Genomic DNA, 7364 nt, shown 5'->3' on the forward strand with positions numbered 1-7364 from the left:
CCTGCTATTTTGCAAGTTCTCCCACTTAGAAATCATGGAGGGGTCTGAAATTGTCATCGTAGGTGCATGTCCACTGTGAGAGACATAATCTAAAAAAAAAAATATCCAGAAATCACAATGTATGATTTTTTAACTATTTATTTGTATGATACAGCTGGCTAATACCCTAAAGGGTGCCCTCTTTGCTTGCGCGCTCCCGGGTACATTATCAAATCCGGGTTTGTTATTTTCCAAACTACAATGTAAACAAAAATGGCACATTCTCATATCCAACCTTCCATGGTCTAGTCAGACCCCTCCATGATTTCTAAGTGGGAGAACTTGCAAAATAGCAGGGTGTTCAAATACTTATTTTCCTCACTGTATAGATCAAACTGATGGCACAGAGTTTCAGCTACTTAAATGAATGCTGCAGCAAGTCTGAGCTCATGTCAGCCATGTCTCCAGCTTCCCTGCTGAGTTGAGGCTGCTAATTCAATAATACGAAGGATTTAGCTCCTCTATTTGGAATAGCTGCTAATATATCAGAGTAGAGTACTGATCTATGAATCATTAGCCAGATTAGATTACCATTACTATTTGTAATTCATACTGACTGGAACGATGAATCTGATGAACCAGGGCTGAGGCTTTACTTTTGCTGCTTCAAGGGGAAAAAAAAGGAAGCGAAGCAATGGCCAGGCTCTGCTTTTGGTAGTATAGTGAATAGGAAATGGATGGTTGTAAAAAGACGGAGGTGGTGCTCTAGCTACTTCGCCAGCAATCTTAGCCAGTGTGTATACTTCTACTGCACACATGCTTTCATCTGCTTAATCTCTGTGGGGTGCACATGTAAGACACGTGGCCTGTGGAGCTTCTTTCTTGCATCAGAGCTGCTTTTGGTTTCCAGGGATCAGCTGACTCACAGGGATTGTAGGAGACATGCAACCCTGGATGCCTGAGTCGATATGGACAAGATTACAGGCTATTGGATCAAATGTAAATTTGTGCTCACTGGACTTGAAGATAAGGCCCATGCAGGCTTTGAGAGAACTTACCCTGGCTTTAAACACAAATTTGGGTTGTGGAAAATGTAGAGTTTAAATTAACAATATGATAATCAAACCTATTGGGTTGTGAATCCAGTTTCAGTGGATGTAGCTAATGGTGATGAGGTAGCTGCACCAAGCAGAGGCGTCCTGATGTAACCTCTGTGGATGTGGATTTTCTTGCTGTCCAGCATTATCGAACATGGAAGGTTGGATATGAGAATGTGCCATTTTTGTTTACATTGTAGTTTGGAAAATAACAAACCCGGATTTGATAATGTACCCGGGAGCGTGCAAGCAAAGAGGGCACCCTTTAGGGTATTAGCCAATCAGAAGACAGAAGGCTTTTGGGGAGGAGTGGGCTTTAAAGAGAGAGGAGCATCTACAGCTTGTTTCAGACAGAGGCTGAAATGAGGGCCTGCATGAAGGGCCAGTATAAGATATATAATATCTAATATTTATTTGAACTTTGACTCATGCAAAGCTACCATACAGGAGTCACACAACTACAATACAGGGCTGGAAATGCAGTATAATTGGTCACTCTTAAACACTGTTCAATGGCTGTGTCTGAAATTACTCCCTAATCACTGAATAGGATGTCTGAACTAATGAGTGTCTATTATATAGGGAATAGTGAATGAGTGGACAAGGGAGTGATTTCAAACACAGCTAGTGTGCAAGGTATGTGAAACTGCAGGTAACCATGGAAACTACGTATTATGTTCCTGTACATAACCTACAATGGCGTCACCTCACTCATGACACAAACAGGTGGTTTCCAACCTACAAGAAGTAAAGGAAAACCCACAAGGAGTCCCAAGATATATCCGATAGCTCAACAGATGATTAAAAGGATAAACAAAACATGTATATTAAAGAAATAAATCTATTATTATGTTTATTTTTGTCTGTTTTTGTTTTTGTTTCATTCTTGTGAAATACTTTCACCTCTTCAGGCCTCTAAAAGTCCATTATGAGAAGTAAAAACTTTACTACGCAGGTCCACATTGAGGCCATAACATTACTTTGTGCTTTCTCATCCCGGTCCTTCTGGCACTTTTTGCAGGTATTTCTGCCTCCGGAGCTGTGGAGTCTGGATTAGATTTTGATTGCCCCGTTGTTCATGCTCAACAACCGCAACCACAATTATTATTTATAGTCTTGTTACTATTATTGTTATTGCTATCATTGTCATTATTAATATCAGTAATTTAATCAATATTATTAACACAGACATTACCATCATTTAAAATCTTTTTAAAAACTTTCATAGTGCTACTGTGTGTTCTCAATGAAGCATTATTTTCCTTTTTGTCAGTTATTTTCTCCTTGTCTTGCATACACTTGCACAACACTAGTGTTGAGCTAACTCAACACTAGTGGATAAATATAGTACAATCCAGACTAACAACGAAAGGTGACAGAGCATTTGCTGTCAGTGGCCCGAGGCTCTGGAATGACCTGCCTGAGGAAATTAGGCTGGCGGGGTCTGCTTCTTCTTTTAAGTCTCTTTTAAAAACTTATTTTAACCAGAAAGCATATCCTGATTTTATCTGAGCGGCCAGTAATTTTAATATTGTTGCCTGTCATTCTGTATTTTACCCTTATGTATCTTAGTCCTCATTGTTCGTTTTCTTTGTATTTTATGTGTGCTTTGTTGTGAAGCACTTTGTACACTGTTTTGATATGTGCTATATAAATAAAGATTATTATTAATACAATTTATACCATTTGTACCATTATAAATATTGTAGATAGCATATTTTAATGGTATGAAAGAAAATTGTGAGTTGCCAGGAAATAAATATTGGCTATCTTCACTAATAGCTAAGACTCTAAGCACCTGGTACTTAAAGGCAGCTGATATCATTAATAAGATTTAAGCTAGATGTACAGTAAAGTAGGTGAGTTAAGATGTAATGTAATTATCATGCAGTCATAAAATATACATGTATCCAGAGGACACAAATACTGAACAAATTTAGAAAAACTAAATTTTTGAGTCATGGGAAGCACATATTATAGTCAAGCTCATGAGCTTTTGCTGTCCACCAGCACTAAAAAGGACAGACAAGCTTTAACCACCACAGACTCATGCGGCGCCAATTAAGATCACGGTAACAAAACAGTCACATACTGCACATTCTGATCGACCTCTCATTTACGATTAGGTGTCCCATCTTCAATTCTGAGTAACCTGTGATCACACATAATTATCCTCTAAATGGCTTATCTTGATGATTCATGCCACATACACATACTACATTTGACTGGTGATTTCTTAAAGTCAAAGGCGTTTTCTGTTGGCTTTGCATTGCTGATATTATCCTGCATCTATATTAGGTTCTGAGATATTTAGAACTATGACAGAGATTAAGACAGACAGTGAGGGGGTGAGTGACTGATTACTGTTGGTGTTAGGTACACAGGGCAGTAATAGAAACCTAAGCTGATATCTTACATGGCTCTGGCTGAGGATGAAGAGATAGGAAGATCTGAAAAAGACTCATCACTGAGAGAAACACAGCAACAGGAAATATGCAGTTACACATGCATGCTGAGGTTATTGTTCACACTGCTTGTTCACTGTGCACTGCATAGTATACTGCACAAAAGCCATATATAATGGAAAGGTGTGCATTGCAGTCACATATACAATACCTGCGCAGGCTTGCATCCAACTGCCCCTCCTCAGTGATGAGCTCCGCTTCATTTTGAGCAATTCTCATGGCTAACTCCCTGTCTCTTCTCTCCTGCTCCAGCATGGTGGCATGCTGGACCTGCTCCTCACGCTTCAGAGCCAGCTCAAACTCCAGCTCTGCCTGTAAACAAAAACACACAACACTTCATAAATAATCTACATAAACCTAGCTCTTGTCCAAATACTAATGCTGCCCTTTGTGCCCGACAATCTGCTGTGTGCCCAAGCCCGATTAGACCCATTAATCCAGATTGAAGGGCTGCTAATAAAGCTTTCAATTCATTTGTCTAGACACAGACAACAGAAATACATTCAACATCAATCAGTAGGGAAACTGTTTATAGACTTGACCCAGATTTATATATATATATATATATATACACACACACACATCCAGGTTTGCCTGTTGACATGGTTGTCATGATAAATTCTGTACTATATCATGTACATTTACATGGTATACATGGTGTACAGCTTCAATCAGTCAGTCGGACAGGCAGGCAAACAGTTACAGAAGTTGCAGAATTGTTCATGTTCACAAATATTCATTACACTATTGTGAATGATATCGAAACATATCGAAAGTCTTCAACTGAGTTGTGCAGAGTGTCAACTGCAGAGTTGAGGACATTTTAAAGGGAGCAGTGCTAGATTAACCTTTGACACAGCAGAAAATAGCAAAGAAATCACAAGTCACAGCAGACACCCAAAAAAGTGTACTGCTGCAGCTTTCAGCCTTTAGAGCAGTGGGTAAACAAACTTTGTTGAGAGCCTCCTGAGACATGTGGCTTATGACAGCCTGGTGTCAACGGTCTCGCAACTAGAAAGAAAAAAAATGACTGGTCTTGGGTGAATAAAAAAGGGCGTTAGATGTACAGAAGGTGGGATGTATGTGTAACAGATGGACGAAGTGATGGTTAGGAAAGGTGACACATAATAGCAAAACAGAGGAGGAGCAGGTGTATGTAGTGATCAGGCCAGAGGAGAAAAGTGAAGTGAAAGAAATAGCAATGAAACCAAAAAGTGAGACATTTAAATGTGAGAGAAAGAGACGGATAACGGGGACAAAGTGTAGATGAGAGTAATAAAACACAGGAGAGCACACAGAAGGATAAAGTAGTTTTGTTAGGAGAAACTCGGCAAGAAGTGGAATGATCAATCAGGACCCTGTGGACAACCCTCTGGGAATCTGACCAATGTCATGACACAACTGTTGCTGTGGGAGACCAAAGAGCTAATGGATGTTTCACTCAGAGGGGAGAGCAGGCAGACACTGAGCCATACCGGTGGTTTTATATATTTTTTTACCCTGCCAATTAAATACAACACACATATTTTACACTACATCCTCGGAAGCCTTGGGATTCATTTGTAAGGTCAGCCTCGTATTGTATGAAAATCAACCTCAAGAGACATGAAATTAGTTGTAAGTTACTGGTATGCTGCTTAAAGTAGGGACTGTTCTGAAAGCGCTCTCGTGGTTTAAAATGGAAAACGTACAGTCAGCGTTTGCTCATTGTATGACCCCTAGCTTCTAAATGTAATGCTTTTCAGCAATTTATTTTGAGTCTCACATGTCGGAGCCTCCTTTAAAGCCCCACTCCAACTGCTTTGTTTGTTGCCATTTGGTCTGCAACAAATGGTTATATTTTTTTTCACTGTCAGTTAACATGCAGATTATTTTCTCGAATAATCAATTAACCTTTTGATTTATAAAAAGAAAATGCACATCGAACAACTGATGAGTTGTATGTGGGTTCAACAGTGTCCAAAACCTAAAGAGATTCAGACAAAACAAGCAAGTGTTCTAGAAGCTGGAGAAAGGGAAATGTTTTTCAAACCATTAAATCAATTTTCAAAATTGTTACAGATTAGCCTTCTGTTGATTTACTAATCCATTATTGAGTAGTTGTTTTAGCTTAATGGCGATTATGTACACAATCACAAACTCTACAAAACACTTTGACATAAATATTTCATAAATTGACTGACTTATTTCCAATCCAGTCCCTATCCACTTAAAATAGGTTTCTGCTGTAAACTTAGTACATCGTTCAGTTTATTTTATGGGTTTAACCTGGAAATAGGGGGAGAAACCATAATAATTTAATGACAGTGTTCAGTTTTCACATTATACTCTACAAATTGACCGTGTGAAGATCCTGCTCAGTCTAGGAAACCATCTTGCTTAAATGTGAATATAATGGCAGGGTATGAGCACTGCAGGGGTATATCATCAAAAAGTTGATTTATTTCAGTAATTCCATTCAAAAAGTGAAACTTGCATAATGTATACATTCATTCCACACAGAGTGATATATTTCAAGTGTTCATTCCTTTTAATTTTGATGATTATAAATGACAACTAATGAAAACCCCAAAATCAGTATCACAGAAAATTAGAATATTGTGAAAAAGTTAAATATTGAAGACACCTGGTGCCACACTCTAATCAGCCAATTAACTCAAAACACCTGCAAAGGCCTTTAAATGGTCTCTCAGTCTAGTTCTGTAGGCTACACAATCATGGGGAAGACTGCTGACTTGACAGCTGTCCAAAAGACGACCAATGACACCTTGCACAAGGAGGGCAAGACAAAAGGTCACTGCTAAAAAGGCTGGCTGTTCACAGAGCTCTGTGTCCAAGTACATTAATAGCGAGGCGAAGGGAAGGAAAAGATGTGGTAGAAAAAAGTGTGCAAGCAATAGGGATAACCACACCCTGGAGAGGATTGTAAAACAAAAGCCATTCTAAAATGTGGGGGAGATTCACAAAGAGTGGACTGCAGCTGGAGTCAATGCTTCAAGAACCACCACGCACAGACGTGGGTTTCAGCTGTCGCATTCCTTGTGTCAAGCCACTCTTGAACAAGACACAGCGACAAGGACTGGACTGCTACTGAGTGGTCCAAAGTTATGTTCTCTAATGAAAGTAAATTTTGCATTTCCTTTGGAAATCAAGGTCCCAGAGTCTGGAGGAAGAGAGGAGAGGCACAGAATCCACGTTGCTTGAAGTCCAGTGTAAAGTTTCCACAGTCAGTGAGGGTTTGGGGTGTCATATCATCTGCTGGTGTTGGTCCACTGTGTTTTCTGAGGTCCAAGGTCAACACAGCTGTCTACCAGGAAGTAAACTCGCCTGACCTTAACCCTATGGAAAATCTATGGGGTATTGTGAAGAGGAAGATGCGATACGCCAGACCCAGCAATGCAGAAGAGCTGAAGGTCACTATCAGAGCAACCTGGGCGCTCATAACACCTGAGCAGTGCCACAGACTGATCACTCCATGCCACGCCACATTGCTGCAGTAATTCAGGCAAAAGGAGCCCCAACTAAGTATTGAGTGCTGTACTTGCTCATACTTTTCATGTTCATACTTTTCAGTTGGCCAACATTTCTAAAAATCCTTTTTTTTGTATTGGTCTTAAGTAATATTCAAATTTTCAGAGATACTGAATTTGGGATTTTCATTAGTTGTCAGTTTTAATCATCACAATTAAATGAAATAAACATTAGAAATATATCAGTCTGTGTGTAATGAATGAATATAATATCCAAGTTTCACTTTTTGAATGGAATTACTGAAATAAATCACCTTTTTGATGATATTCTAATTATATGACCAGCACCTGTA

General features: G+C 39.3%; 1 protein-coding gene across 1 annotated transcript in view; it reads right to left on the bottom strand.

Moving 5' to 3' along the window:
* Positions 1-7364, bottom strand: part of LOC123979047 (unconventional myosin-VI-like) — a 52576-nt gene that overhangs the window by 7273 nt on the left and 37939 nt on the right. The gene's annotated exons all lie outside the window — the stretch shown is intronic.

This window comes from Micropterus dolomieu, linkage group LG11, assembly GCF_021292245.1.
Source record: "Micropterus dolomieu isolate WLL.071019.BEF.003 ecotype Adirondacks linkage group LG11, ASM2129224v1, whole genome shotgun sequence".
NCBI classification, from domain to species: Eukaryota; Metazoa; Chordata; class Actinopteri; order Centrarchiformes; family Centrarchidae; genus Micropterus; species Micropterus dolomieu.